We start from the raw sequence: 16,904 nt of genomic DNA, 5'->3' as shown, positions 1-16,904 counted from the left end.
TTGGGACAATTTCGTTTCTACCTCTAGTTTCTTTTTTATATTATAGCTGTAAAACCAAATTATACATGTGTTCTTTTTGTATATTTATAAGTGGGGCGGAGCCAAGATGGCAGAGAAGACACAGACAACTTTTTAAGCTCCTCTCTTACCCTCACTATCAATATTATGTCCAGTCTCAAAAATAGCCTTGACTGCTACAATTCACAAAGATTAGAAGTACATCAACTCACCAGTTGAAGATTATCTGGAATCTCACCAGAAAAGGTTTGTCCTTTGGGCGGGGGAGATTAGCACAGGCAGGGAGAGAACTAGAGGCTCCTAGTGGAGCCCCAAAATGGAAGTGAGAGCACAGATCACAGCACAAGCTTGCAGCACCAACCTGCAATATGGGGCTTTTCCTTGGGGCAGTTGCCAACCTGCATGGCAGGGGGGGCAAAGCCCAGGGCAGCCTCTAATCTGCACAGTGGGGGGCTCGGCTAGGGGCAATAGAACTTTTGCAGGGTGATTTGCTTCTGGGCAGAGACTTCTGATCCAAACCGGGATATTTGCTGGTCAGCTGTTTATACCCACAGCCCCACAAGGGGCTCTGCCCTGGGGCAGTGACACTTTCACCACTTAATCTCTAGCCTTAGGGCAATCGCTAAACCACACAGTGGGGTTCTCCACTGGGCATGTCTGTAGCTGGGCCTGTTCTAAATCATCTCCTGTTGGGGGAAGGGGAAACTTTCACTCAAAGCACTCATATACCTCTAAGCAGGAAGCTAGTTTACGTCTCTCCCTGTTCTGCAGAAGAAGTAGGTAATCCCTTTGCCCTGAAGGCATACCCTAAAGGCTTTAAAAAATGAATAAAAAATGAGAAGGATGATGGATAGTTTCTATACAGAAAAAGAGCAGGTCTGCAACCCTGAAGAGACTAATAGCAAACAGCCACCAGACAATACCACAAAGGGGAATGTTACCTGTCCCCTCTTACATAATGCTCTCATAGAAGAGACTATTAAAAGTCCCAGAAGAGAGTTAGAAGAAAAATGGGGAAAGGAAAGAGAAGCTATGCAAGGCAGTAACAACTTGCTGAAATATGAATTGGAAAAGGTAAAAAATTCCCAGGAAATGCAGGGAAACAACATTTGTGAATTGGAAAAAGTAAAAAAAAAAATCTCTGGAAAGTAAGATTTGTGAATTGGAAAAGAAAGAATTCGCAAAAAAAAAAAAAAAAAAAAAAAAAAAAAAAAAAAAGTAGGATCTCTGAATTGGAAAAAGAAAATAATTCACTAAAAAAAAAAATAGCGAAATGGAAAAAAATTCCATAGAGCAAAACAATTCATTTAAAAACTCAATTTGGCATATACAAAAAAGAAGCAAAAAAAGCAAAGAAAGAAAATAATTCATTTAAATCAGAACTGAACAAATGAAACTAATGATTCATTGAGACAGCAAGAATCAGTCAAGCAAAACCAAAAAAAAAAAAAAATGATAAATTGGAAAAAAAACATGAAATATCTACTTGGAAAATGACAGACCTGGAAAATAAATCTAGGAGAGATAATCTGAGGATTATTGGATTTTCTGAAAATTATAATGAAATAAAGAATTTAGATACTATTTTACAAGAAATCATCAAAGAGAACTGTCCAGAGGTATTACAATCAGAAGGTAAAATAGGCATTGAAAGAATTCATTGAACACTTTCTGAAAAAGACCCTAAAATAAAAACTAGAAAGAAATATTGTGGCCAAATTTCAGAAGTATCAGATTAACGAAAAAATTTTACAAGCAGCCAGAAAAAAAACAATTTAAATACCGAGGTGCCACAATAAGGATCACCCAAGATCTGGCTGCCTCCACATTAAAGATTGAAGGGCCTAGAATCTGATCTTCTGAAAGGCAAAAGAACTTGGAATGCAGCCAGGAATAAACTACCCAGCTAAGTTGAGCATTTTCTTCCAGGCAAGAAGATGGACATTTAATGAAACAAATGAATTCCATTTGTGTCTGAGGAAAAAACCAGAACAAAACAAAAAATTTGATCTCCAACCGTAGGACACAAGAGAGGCAGAAAAGGTAAAAGGAACTCTTGAGAATTGTATTTCTGTTGTGGATATACAAAAAGACTACATGTGTAATTTGATTTTTACTGATATAACATTAAAAAAGGGAAGTAGAAATGAAAAAGGGATAATGTCAGAAAAGGGGGAAAGGAGGGATAAAAAGAGGCAAAGGAAACTTATCATATCTGAGGGAATTTAGAGAAGGGGAAGAACAATGTGTGAATCTTACTCTCATCAGAGTTGGCTCAAAGAGAAAATAATTGACAAAGAGAAAATCCTCTCTCACCTCATTAAAAAGGATGAGAGGAAAAGGGAAAAGACAAACAGTAATAAGGGGAGGGTAAAAGGAAAAGGAAGAGATTTAAAGAGGGGAGGGAGGGATTCTAAAGAGAGTGAGTATTGTGATACAAGTGGGGTGCATAGGTTTAAAACTGGGAAAGAGGGTTGGGGGGCAAAAATAAGAAAATCATAATCTGGGGATATTAGGATGGCAGGAAATACAGAATGAGTAATTTTAACCGTAAATGTGAATGGGATGAAGTCTCCCATAAAGAGGAGGCAGATAGCAGACTGGATCAAAAGTCAGAACCCTACAATATGTTGTTTACAGGAAACATATTTAAAGCAGGGAGATACATAGAGAGTAAAGGTAAAAGGCTAGAGCAGAATCTATGATGCTTCAGGTAAAGTAAAAAAAGCAGGGGTAGCCATCCTTATCTTAGATCAAGCAAATGCAAAAATTGATCTAATCAAAAGAGATAAGGAAGGGAACTATATCTTGCTAAAGGGTAGCATAGACAATGAAGGAATATCAATACTAAATATATATGCACCAAGTGGTATAGCATCTAACTTCCTAAATGAAAAAGTAAGAGAGTTGCAAGAAGAAATAGACAGAACAAATGTGATAGTGGGAGAACTCAACCTTGCACTCTCACAATTAGACGAATCAAAGCACAAAACAAATAAGAAAAAAATTAAAGAGAGAAATAGAATATTAGAAAAATTAGCTATGATAGATCTTTGGAGAAAACTGAATGGAGACAGAAAGGAACATACTTTCTTCTCAGCAGTTCATGGAACCCATTCAAAAATTGATCATATATTAGGACATAAAGACCTCAAAATTAAATGCAAGAAGGCAGAAATAGTAAATGCTTTCTTTCCAGATCACAATGCAATAAAAGCTACATTCAACAAAAAGTTAGGGGTAAATAGACCAAAAAGTAATTGGACACTAAACAATCTTATCTTAAAGAATGATTGGGTGAAAAAGCAAATTATAGACACAATGAATAATTTCATTCAAGATAATGACAACGATGAGACATCATATCAAAATTAATGGGATGTAGCCAAAGTGGTAATAAGAGGAAATTTTATATCTTAGAGGCTTACTTGAATAAAATAGAGAAAGAGAAGATTGGGCTTGCAACTAAAAATACTAGAAAAAGACCAAATTAAAACCCCCCAATCAAATACTAAATTTGAAATTCTAAATTTAAAAGGAGAAATTAATTCTATTTAAAGTAAAAAAAAAAAAAAACTATTGAACTAATTGATAAAACAAAGAGTTGGTTCTATGAAAAAAAAAAAAAAAACAATAAAATAGATAAGCCTTTGGTAAATCTGATTAGAAAAAGGAGGGAGGAAAAATCAAATTAGTAGTCTTAAAAATGAAAAGGGAGAACTTTCCACCAGTGAAGAGGAAATCAGAGAAATAATAAGTGTTGGAATCCTTACAAACTGCTAACTAATTAGAATTGATCTAATCTCACAAGAAGATGTTTTGGGCAGAACCTGAAACAAGGTACTAAGCAGAACTAATTAATACAAGGCTTGTGTTCACATCTTTACTCATTGGAGTTCAACGAGTTCACACCTCCCTTGAAGCTCTTTGGGCCAGAGAGCACTATGGGAGAAAACCCACAATCCCTCTCTTGAAGGAGCATAAATAGAGCTTCAATGGGCCAGTCAACGAAGTTCTTCAGAGTGAAGAAGCTACAAGTCGAGATTTCACCGGAATGACATGAAGAGTGGAGCTGGCTGGAGGCTGAAGAAAGCAGAGGCAGAGGCTGAAGGACCAGACCTTTGGATTTGGTGACATTCGGAGAGAGCTCTTGGAACCAAGCAGAGAGATAGGCCTCTAAGCTAACCGGGCTATATTGGAGATAATAAAAGATCTGAACTTTTATCACCTGGCTGCATTTTGAGAAGAAAAAGCTCACCACATTTTGGCGCTTGAACAGGGACCGATTCAGATCCATCTGAACTAGATCACGACATTTTGGCGCCCTGAATGTGGGGCATACAGACCCCCTCAGTGGATTTCAGTGGAAAAGCTACGATCCTGATTCCAGTGGAAAAGCTTCTGATCCTGATCCAGTGGAAAAGACTCTTCAACCCAGAAATTAGGGTGAGTGCAACAAAGAAATTTTGTTAAAAGAGTTAAAGTAGAATTTCATCTAAGATGGGACAGATATTTAGAAAACAGCCTGTTTCTGTTCAAGGAATATGTTTAGAGAGCATTGTCAAAGTTATGGAAAGCCAAGGTTTAATTATAAGTTTACAGCAAATCACTGAACTTTTACAAACTGTAAAGGACATATGTCCTTGTTTCTCTCTTGATAAGGAATTAGATCTAAATGAATGGAAATTGGTTGGAGAGGATCTTTGTCAATTCTATGATAAAAATGGGCCTAACTCAATAATTAATACATATAATGTAATACAATTGGCTATAAGAAGTTATTTAAGTGATAGAATGATGAAAAGGAAAGTACAGGAGGAAGAAGTGCCAACTTTACTAGGTGAAAAGGAGGACGAAATCAGATGAGAATGGAGTTAATTACAATTCTGAGTATGATACTTCACAGCAGGAGGAATTAGGTGATTCCACATCTCATGACCCTCCCCCCGCTATTAACCCTTCATGGGTGGAACAAGGGGGAAGAAGAGAGACAGAAACACAGTCAGCTTCTCCTGTAAAGCAGAATTTGACAAGATTAGAAAAAGCATTAATTAAAGCAAAAAATGAAGGAGAAGATATATCTGATTTTATAAACGCATATCCTGTGATTGAAAGGATTGACTCTTCAGGTCAAAAAGAGAGAAGATACACTCCTTTTAATCTGGAAAAAATTAAAGATTTGAAAAAGGGTTGCACTCTTTATGGGGCTACATCATCTTATGTGAAGATGTTACTAGATAATTTGTCTTATGAAATCCTAACCCCGAATGACTGGAAATCCATAGCAAAAACTTGTCTAGAACCGGGACAAAATTTATTGTGGCTTTCAGAGTTTCATGAATTATGTAGGATTCAAGCCCAACACAATAGGCAAACAGGAGCTGTTGTACAAATCACTTTTGACCAACTAGCTGGTGAAGGTCAGTATGCAGAGAGTTCAGAACAGATTTATTATCCCATAACAGTGTATGAGCAAATTTCTAAGGCTGCAATAAACGCTTGGAATTCTCTCCCTGGACAGAAAGATGGAAATAATGCTTTCACAAAAATAGAGCAAGGTCCCAATGAACCTTTTGCAGATTTTGTGGGACGTTTACAAACAGCTGTAATAAGAACCATTGGAGACAATGCAGCAACAGAAATAATGACTAAACATTTGGCTAAGGAAAATGCCAATGAGGTTTGCAAGAGAATTATATGGGGGCTAGACAAAAATGCTTGTTTAGAGGAGATCATTAGATGCTGTGCCACAGTGGGCACAAATGCTTATTATGCCCAGACTATGATGAACATGGAAAGACAAGCTCCTTCTTGGCAGAGGAATTCTAGAGAAACTCGTCAATGTTTTCAGCGCGGAAAAGTTGGACATTTGAGAGCTCATTGTAGATATGGAGATAGAGTGAGAAGACAGGGTGAGAGAAAACCCAAAACCTCATGTCCAAAATGTAACCTAGGCTTTCACTGGGCCTCTAAATGTATATTGACCCAGAAGAATGAGAGGCAAGGCCCAGCTCCAAAGTATCAATCAAAGGACAGGTGGGGCATGATAGCAGCTGAGGTTACACCCAGAGAGACTTTAGAAATTCAGGACTCTGATGTCATCAACCAACAGAAAAGTAATCAGGATTACAGTTGGGAAGAATACAGGCCTTTTAAGACAACAAGGCAATATCCAGCACAAACAGCTCCAATGTAACTGCTTGGGGAAGAGGATCTGCTTACATTTCCACAGATGGAGAAAGAATCAGATGGCTGACTATGAGACTGTTAAAAGGACTCTTAAAATCTTCAGAAATCATTGGATTTCCTAACACAAGATGAAACTGTTTTAGTTCTTGAAAAACCAGCAAGAATCATTGGATTCCCTGAGATGAAAAATTGTTGATGAGACTTTTTCAGTACTTCAAAGCTTACAGGAATTATTAGATTCCTGGCACAAGAACTAATGGACAATGGATTCCTTATGGACTATTTCTAGGACTTATGGACATTTGTAAATTTTCAGGATGATTCATGTTATTTGTTACATTACTATTAGCCTGTGTTATATTGCTATGTGCTATTGTAAATTATGTATAATGCCTCCCAAATTGATTGATTTACGTATGCCATATTGGCCCATATTGATGGATTTATGTGTACCTGTTTCAAGTGAGCCCCTTCAGAAACCTGCTAATCTGATTTGACTTCCTATTTCTTTTGGTGTTTTCATCTCCCTTCCTGAGGTGTCAGGGAAGGCATGATCACCTTTTTTGGAGGGTTCTCACCTCCTTGAGAAGTCAGGGAGGTCATGACCACCCTTTGTTCTAAAACAAAAGAAAGGGGGAGATGTTGGAATCCTTACAAACTGCTAACTAATTAGAGTTGATCTAATCTTACAAGAAGATGTTTTGGGCAGAACCTGAAACAAGGTACTAAGTAGAACTAATTAGTACAATGCTTGTGTTTGCACCTTTACTCATTGGAGTTCACAAGTATGCCAGCTTCACAAAGTAAACTTTGTAACTTTGGGAATTCACACCTCCCTTAAAGCTCAGGGCCAGAGAGCACTATGGGAGAAAACCCACAATTCCTCCCTCTTGTGTAAAAGAAACAGACAGAGGCTCTTGATCAGATTTCATCAGAATGACATGAAGAGTGGAGCTGGCTGGAGGCTGAAGAAAGCAGAGGCAGAGGCTGAAGGACCAGACCTTTGGATTTGGTGACATTCGGAAAGAGCTCTTGGAACCAAGCAGAGAGATAGGCCTCTAAGCTAACCGGGCTATATTGGAGATAATAAAAGATCTGAACTTTTATCACCTGGCTGCATTTTGAGAAGAAAAAGCTCACCACATTTTGGCGCCCAATGTGGGGCCGATTCAGATCCATCTGAACTAGATCACAACATTTTGGCGCCGGCTAGAGGCTGAAGAAAGCAGAGGCTGAAGGACAGAACCTTTGGATTTGGAGATATTCGGAGGGCTCTAAGCCTCTAAACCCGCTGTGTTTTGAGAAGAACAAGAACTCCAACATTTGAACTTATAACAAATAAGGACTTACTTTGCCCAACTTTATGCCAATAAATTTGATAACCTAAGTGAAATGGATGACTCCCTCCAAAAATATAGACTTCCCAGATTAACAGAGGAGGAAGTAAATTGCCTGAATAGTCCCATTTCAGAAAAAAGAAATAGAACAATCTATTAATCAACTCCCTAAGAAAAAAGTCCCCAGGACCAGATGGATTTATATATGAATTCTACCAAACATTTAAAGAACAATTGGCCCTGATGATATATAAATTATTTGATAAAATAGGGAATGAAGGAGTCCTACCAAATTCCTTTTATGACACAGACATGGTACTGATACCTAAACCAGGTGGGCTGAAAACAGAGAAAGAAAATTATAGATCAATCTGCCTAATGAAAATTGATGCTAAAATCTTAAATAAGATATTAGCAAAAAGACTACAGAAAATCATCCCCAGGATAATACACTATGATCAAGAAGGATTTATACCCTGCACTCCTGGTTCAATATTGGGAAAACTATCAATATAATTGGCTATATTAATAACCAAATTAATAAAAACCATATGATCATCTCAATAGATGCAGAAAAGGCATTTGATGCAATCCCACATCCATTCCTATTAAAAACACTTGAGAGTATAGGAATAAATGGACTTTTCCTTAAAATAATCAGCAGCATCTATTTAAAACCATCAGTAAGCATCATATGTAATGGGGAAAAACTGCAACCATTTCCAATAAGATCAGGAGTGAAACAAGGTTGCCCACTATTACCATTCCTATTCAATATTGTATTAAAAATGCTTGCTTTGGAAATAAGAGTTGAGAAAGAGATTAAAGGAATTATAGGAGGCAATAAAGAAATCAAATTATCACTCTTTGCTGATGATATGATGGTATACTTAGAGAACCCCAGAGATTCTACTGAAAAGTTCTTAGAAATAATGCACAACTTTAGCAAAGTTGCAGGATACAAAATAAATCCACATAAGTAGTCATCATTCTTATATATCACTAACTAAATCCAACAGTCAGAGTTACAAAGAGAAATTCCATTTAAAATAATTACTGATAGTATAAAATACTTAGGAATCTATCTGCCAAGGGAAAATCAGAAACTTTATGAACAAAACTACAAAACTTTTGTTTTCACACAAATTAAGTCTGATCTAACCAATTGGAAAAATATTAAATGCTCTTGGATAGAGCGAGCAAATATAATAAAGATGACAATACTACGTAAATTAATCTATTTGTTTAGCGCTATACCAATCAGAGTCCCCCAAAACTATTTTAATGACCTAGAAATAATAACAAAGTTCATATGGAAAAACAAATGGTCAAGAATTTCAAGTGAATTAATTTTAAAAAATCAAATAAAGGTGGCTTAGCTGTACCAGATCTAAAATTATATTATAGAACAGTGGTTGCCAAAATCATTTGGTATTGACTAAGGAATAGATTAGTTGATCAGTGTAATAGGTTAGGTTCAAAGGACAAAACAATCAATAACTATAGCAACCTAGTGTTTGACAAACCCAAAGACCCCAGCTTTTGGGATAAGAACATATTGTTTGACAAAAATTGCTGGTAAAATTGGAAACTATTATGGCAAAAACATTGACTCACACTTAACACCGTACACCAAGATAAGGTCAAAATGGGTTCATGACCTAGACATAAAGAATGAGATTATAAATAAATTAGAGGAACACAGGATAGTTTACCTCTCAGACCTGTGGAAGAGGAAGGAATTTATGATCAGAGAAGAACTACAGATCATTACTGATCACAAAATAGAAAATTTTGAATATATCTAACTGAAAGGTTTTTGTACAAACAAAACTAATGCAGACAAGATTAGAAGGAAAGCAATAAACTGGAAAATATTTTTACAGTCAAAGGTTCTGATAAAGGCCTCATTTTTAAAATATATAGAGAATTGACTCTAATTTATAAGAAATCAAGCCATTCTCCAATTGATAAATGGTCAAAGGACATGAACAGACAATTCTCGGATGAAGAAATTGAAACTATTTCCAGCCATATGAAAAGATGCTCCAAGTCATTATCAATCAGAGAAATGCAAATTAAGACAACTCTGAGATACCACTACACACCTGTCAGATTTGCTAGAATGACAGGGAAAGATAATGCAGAATGTTGGAGGGGATGTGGGAAAACAGGGACACTAATATATTGTTGGTGGAATTGTGAATACATCGAACCATTCTGGAGAGCAATTTGGAACTATGCTCAAAAAGTTATCAAACTGTGCATACCCTTTGATCCAGTAGTGTTACTGCTGGGATTATATCCCTAAGATATCATAAAGAAGGGAAAGGCATCTGTATGTGCACAAATTTTGTGGCAGCCCTCTTTGTAGTGTCCAGAAACTGGAAACTGAGTGGATTCCTATCAATTGGAGAATGGCTGAATAAATTGTGGTATATGAATATTATTGGTTGGTAAGGCCTGGAGAGACTTACATGAACTGATCCTGAGTGAAATGAGCAGAATCAGGAGATCATTATATACTTCAGCAACAATACTATATGATGACCAATTCTGATGGACCTGGCCATCCTCAGCAATGAGACGAACCAAATCAGTTCCAATGGAGCAATAATGAAGTGAAGCAGCTACCCCCAGTGAAAGAACTCTGGGAGATGACTAAGAACCATTACATTGACTTCCCAATCCCTATATTTTTGCCTGCCAGCATTTTGGATTTCCTTCACAGGCTAATTGTACAATATTTCAGAGTCCGATTCTTTTTGTACAGCAAAATAATGGTTTGATCTTGCATATTTATTGTGTATCTAATTTATACTTTAATATATTTATCATCTACTGGTCATTCTCCCATCTAGGGGAGGGGGTTGGGGGAAGGAGGTGAAAAATTGGAACCAAAGGTTTGGCAATTGTCAATGCTGTAAAATTACCCATACATATAACTTTTAAACAAAAGGCTATTAAAAAACATGTTTATTTATAACAGAAATATATTTCCCAAGATTTATTTTTACCTTTTTACGTTTCTCTTGAGTCCTATATTCGGAGATCACACTTTTTGTTTAGTTCTGGTTTTATTAGCAGAAATAGATGAAATTTCCATCTTCTTCCCTGGGAAAAAATGCTAATTTTGTCTGGGTAGGTTCTTCTTAGCTGCATACCATTTTCCTTAGTCTTTTCGAATATCAGATTCCAAGCCCTTCAGTCCTTTAATGTGGACGCTGCTAGATCCTGAGTAATCCTTATTGTGGCTCCTCTATATTTAATTGCTTTTTTCTAGCTGCTTGTAGTTTTTTTTTTTTTTTTTAACTTGGTCTGATAGTTCTGGAATTCAGTCACAATATCTCTTGGAATTTTGATTTTGGGGTCTTTCAGTAGGTTATCAATGAATTTTTTCAATGTCTATTTTAGACATTATTTCTGTTTCTATAACATTTGGGCAGTTCTCTTTTATAATTTCCTGGAAAAAATAGTATCTATGCTCTTTTTTTCATCATAATTTTTAGGAAGTCCAATAATTCTTAGATTAACTCTCCTAATCTAGTTTCCAGTCTGTTCTTTTCCAAATTACATATTTGACATTGTTTCTATTGTTTTATTTATTTATTTATTTATTTTGGGTTTTGCTTGACTGAATGTCTGTGTCTACCTGAGTCATTCATTTCCATTTGTTCAATTCTGATTGTTAATGAATTATTTTCTTCATTCACTTTTAAAATTTCCTTTTGTAATTGTCCAATTGAGTTTTTAAGTGAGTTGTTTTGTTCTATGGAAGTTTTTTTTTTTTTTTTTTTTTTTCCCATTTTGCCAATTTTATTTTTTAGATAGCTGTTTTCTTTTTCCAATTTCCTAATTCTGTTTCCTTGGATTTTTTTTTACTTTTTCCAATTCACTAATTTTGTTTTTCAGGGATTTGATTTTTTTATCCACTCTATCTTTAAATGAGTGGGATGACATATCCAGACCCTCTTGCTAAGCTTCCCTTTTCTTTCCCTATTTTTCTTTTGGCTCTTGTAAGAGCCTTTTTAATTTCTTCTTTGAGAGTCTTGTGTGGTGGAAACCAGATCCTATCTTTCTGTGGTGAGTCATCTGGAGACAATCTGATTTTAATCTCCTCAGGATTTGGAATATGCTCTCTATCCATATAGAAGCTATCTATAGTTAGAGTGCACTTTAATTTTTTGCTCATTTTTTCAAAGAAGAATCAAAGAAAACAAACTGCTTTTTGGGGCCCTATGCTATTACCAAGCTTTCTCTACAGACTGCAGGAGGTAGCAGTGAGACAGCAGCAGGACAGCAATGACTGCACTCTGAGAGCATGCTGAGTCACTCTGGGTGTTGTGTGGGTATGGCCATATCTAGAGAAACACTAGTTTTTCTGGGTTACAATCTTTACCCCCTGTATTTACAGTTTCTTTTCGGATCTACTGGTTTGCTGCCAGGGCAAAGTAGCCACAGTGTAGTAAAGTTCTCCCCACAGATTTTCTACTTGTTGAGCTCAAATCCCACTCCATTCCAGTCTACTCAGTGTAAGCAGCCTTCTGTGCTCTCCCTGCCTACCTGCAGTCTGTGCCTGATCAAACAGCCCTCCCCACAAGCAAAAACAGATCTTTTCTGGGGGATTTCTAGAATTTTTCTGTTGGTAAAGTATCTGTGGGTCTTTTCAGTCAAGCACTAATTCCAAGGCCTTGTCATGAAAAAAAGTATTCTGAGAGCAAGAAAGAACTTAGGTAGATGCGTCCTCTCTGCCATCTTGGCCAGACTGAATAATGTTTTTAAATGCATAAAATAAAAGCATAGGCTTATAAAATAAATTAATTGTATTGAAATAGAGATGTAAAATTGTTTTCCCATTCAATTTCTTGGACCCTATGAAATCTACCCAAAGTTCCCTTGGGTCTATTAAGATAAGATGCATTATCTTAATAAAAGGTGGCATGTAATTCAAGTCCCACTATTTGTATTTCTACTTATTCACAAGTATAGGAGACTAAGTTTTTTGTTTGTTTGCTTGTTTGTTTTTGTTTTGTTTTGTTTTTGTTTTTAATCTTGCAGAATATATAAGATGAAACTCTCCCATCCTACTTTGGTATTTAAAAGCCCCGTTTTACTAACAACCAAATTAATTTTGCAACAGAGCAGTGCAAAACTGGGCCTTTAGTTTCTTTCTTCATACATGGCATCTGTTTTAATTATGCAATTAATTATATGTGAAGGACATGTATGTGAGAGCAAGCACTTTGCTTTCCCTAATCTTAGGAAGAAGAGTGAGAGTTGCAGGAAAGGAAGGAGAAACAAAAGGAGACTAGCAGAGAAAGTTTTGCTATGAGCTGGCACTAGTAGGTAAAGATATATACTATATGAGGATTTTCCTGTTCCTTATTAGACCATAAGCTCTTGGACAGCAGAACCTAAGTTTGGTTTTTCTTCGTACTCTCAGACTTTAGCACAGTGGCTAGAAAACAGGAAGTGCTTACTTAATATTATTGACTGACTGATTGGTTAAAAGAGTGAGGAGAAGGTAGGACCTGACTGTCTCAGAGATACGTAATGATTATCATCTTTAAAAAAAAAAAGCCATTTTTTCTTATCCTTTGAATTCATCACATGTTTTAGCTGGTTCCAAGGTTTCACATATAATTCTGACAAATTTACATTGTCAAATCACTCTTTTGTATTTAGCCTCTTGTTATCTCCATATTTTCTACCTATTTTTCAAAAATCTTAGTGTTTTATTGATTTTTCCATGAAAATAAATTTATTTATTTAAATAATTGCTTTACTTTTCTTTTTTTTCATTGAAATGACATTTATTGTTAATATTTCAATCAAACTCAAGTACTCTGGAAGCTAGATGGTGCAGTGGATAGAGCAACAGCCCTGAAGTCAGGAGGACCTGACTTCAAATCTGACCTCAGATACTTACCACTTTTTAGCTGTGTGACCCTGAGCAGGTAAATTAATTCCAGTTGCCACAGGGGAAAAAAATGATCAAGTACTCTAAAGAATTTTTTTGTTATTAATCCTATTTTGCTTATCCTAATGTTGAAATACAGTTCCCTAAAATTTAATAGTATGGCACCCACTTTTTTTCCTTACAGTATCATTATTGCAAATAATGCAGGGCCCTCCTTTTTCATGTAGAAGACTGAGGTCAAATTTGAAGGATCAGGAATTATTCACTAAGATAAGTAAAAAGTAGACAGATAATGTTATTGATTGTTGGATTAGTTAAAACATTTCCTTTATGTCAGTTTTGGGAACTATTTCTGGAATCCAAGATCCATTTTTATTCATCTTATCCAGGTGATTTTATAATACGCTGTCACCATGATATTCCTTCTATTTCTGTCACAAATGACCACATACAAATGCTTTATGTACATGTCATTTCTTTATCATAGCTCCAGGATTTCTTCACAGGAGTATATCTTCTTCATATATAATGATGTTCCAGCATCACTTTTATAAAATCTGTTCCTTTTGAATATTGTATTAGATAATAGAGATGATAGATTTAAACAAGTATAAAGTTTAGCTAGCGTAACCTCACTTTCCAGAGGAGGAAACTGAAGTCCAGAGCACAGGTGGATACAGAAGAGGAATCTGAACTCATTCTCTATTTTCACCTCCAGGTTTTTTCCATGTCATCATGTATTTATTTCCTTTCTTGTCCCAGTAATGAGTACTTTTAAATCAAATGTCAACACTACATCTGATGCCTATCAAATTTTATTTGTTTCCCAGTCTCTGTGGATTTATATTATAAATGTATGTGACTACATCTCTTCTTTTCTTGAATATTATCTATTGTCAGTTACTAGATACCTCTACTAACATTCTTTTTCAAATATTGTACTGCCATCCTTCTGTAGTACCTGATGTTGCAAGTGTATATAGGCAATATTCTGCAAATTATTCCATTTTCAATTGAATGTCATCTTGACCACTTCCTGAAATCTCCAGGGATATATATATATATATATATATATATATATATATATATATATATAGAGAGAGAGAGAGAGAGAGAGAGAGAGAGAGATAAGTATATGTGTGCATTTTTTCTTTACAGAGTTCAATAAACACATACTTAGTTTTAGTTTTTATCTACATACTTACTATTATATTTAAAAACTGATCTGGACATTCACATTTTTCTGATAATGTATTTGAACTAGCAACTAACTTTATTTACTTGCAGCTTTTTATGACTAATACAATCACAGATTCAGAAAAATCTCAATTCAAATCCAAACAACATATTTCCTTTCTGTATTTTTTCTCTGTATTTTCCTCACTGTATTTTTAGCAATAGCACTGCTGCTTCAATTAGCAGCAATTATTTAAACACACACATACACATACACACACATACAACCACACATGCACACAGTCTTAACTTTTTATTCATGACTTCATTTCACCTAGAAATGTTTTCTCAGATTTTTTTTATGCTAACACTCATTCCCAATGACACTTGTTTTTAATTCTGACTTATTTATATTAGATTGATAGTTCTCACATGATGCTAATACCATTCTTCCTTCTTTGACAAATCTTTGAACCCAGGAAACAACATTGTACATATATTTTTAATGAAATTCATGGACTAACTTTAATGTAGATATATTATAAGGAATGACTATAAAATTTTTTGGCTTCAATAGGTATTTCAGTTACTCATACATCTATCTAAGTTTAATACTCATGAGTTCTGTTAAAAACAATAACAATCTCACATTAATGCTTCTTTAATAAAATTCATTGTCATATCTCAATAACCTAATAATCCAAAATGATATCATCACATGGAATAAGGAAGTAGAATAAAAGGAAACAGTAATCATTGACTATGGGCTTGTTTCATTCCACATCTGAATGTTCTCATGAGTTATTAAAAGCCAAGATAGGTTATGGATTCAGTCTGAATTCTAATAATATTTAATGTTATTTTCTTTTTCAATGCAATGGTAATTTGCATATTTTTCTCATTTTTTTCTTAAGTAGCTCTGCATCAGTTTATAAATAACTCCAACTTCTTAAAATTATTTATACTTGTATTCTCATATTGTGCTATATTATTGTATTATTATAATATTTTATGGTGTTCATAATTTCCCCCATGATACCTCAATTAAATACAACTGCTTTGTCTCTGGGGTATCTAGGTGCCACAATGAATTCAAAAAGACCTGAGTTCAAATGTGACCTCATAACACTTATTAGCGGTGTGACCCTAGGCAAATCACTTAATCCTGTTTGCCTGTTTCCTCAACTATAAAATAAGCTAGAGAAAAAAAAAAAAAAAACAAAAAAAAAACATAAGCCATTTCAGTATCTTTGTCAAGAAAATTTCCAAAAGGTCACAAAGAGTCAAATATGGCTAAAATGACTTAATAACAACTTTGTTTCTAGTTCTTTGCTCCTAAAATCTTTCTATTATATTTTTCTATGTATATATGCATGCATACATTGAGATAAATATCTTTTTTTCTTTGGCAGCTTGAGATTAATTCTAGGTTAACTATTAAGAAAATTTTAATTGCTTTGCTAGCACAGTTTCAAATGGGTTCTGAGACATGTTAGACCAATTAATTCACAGTTCTATCAAGTGTATTAGTGTTCCAGTCTTCCCATAGCACAGCCATCACTGGCTATTTCCATCTTTTAACCTTTTTTTTCCCCCCAGATTCCTGGGTTATTTATATCAAACATTAGCATTTTTAAAATTCCCATTTCTCTTGCTAATAATAATTTATTTCCCCCCAAATTATTGTTGTTACTTAGAATTTTTATTCTGAAAATTGCCATATATATTAAATACATATCTATTTAGAAAGTGGTTCTTGATCACATATTAGAATAAGTTCCATGTATATATTCAATAGTACTTTCCGTCAACTGTTTCTCCTTTCCCCAAGAGAGTTCTTTGAATAGAACATTCTTTAATGTAATAAGCTAATATAAATGACATTAATTACTCTGTCTCATGTTAAATGGATGTAGATTAATGGTGAAATGGTAATGCATTGGGTCTTAAATGAGGATAGACCTGAGTTCTAATCCAGTTTGAGAGGATTTTCGTTTAAGTGAGCTTGGGAAAATTATTTCATTGCTGTCTGCCTCAATATCCTCATCTACAAAGTGAGGATAGCAATAGCACTGCATCCCAGTGTTGTTGTAAGGATTAAATGAGATAATAATCACAAACTACTTAGCACAGTATATGAAACATAATAGTGCTATGTAAATATTAGCTATTATTATTATAATTTCCAAATATTATGGACATTTTTCATCAGGCTTGAAACTCAAATTTCTTATGTGTGGTGTCTACCACTATTAGAATAAGAA

This window comes from Antechinus flavipes, chromosome 1 (genome assembly GCF_016432865.1).
Source record: "Antechinus flavipes isolate AdamAnt ecotype Samford, QLD, Australia chromosome 1, AdamAnt_v2, whole genome shotgun sequence".
NCBI lineage: Eukaryota > Metazoa > Chordata > Mammalia > Dasyuromorphia > Dasyuridae > Antechinus > Antechinus flavipes.
The sequence above is the reverse complement of the archived record's forward strand: the minus strand, read 5'-3'. Positions refer to the sequence as shown.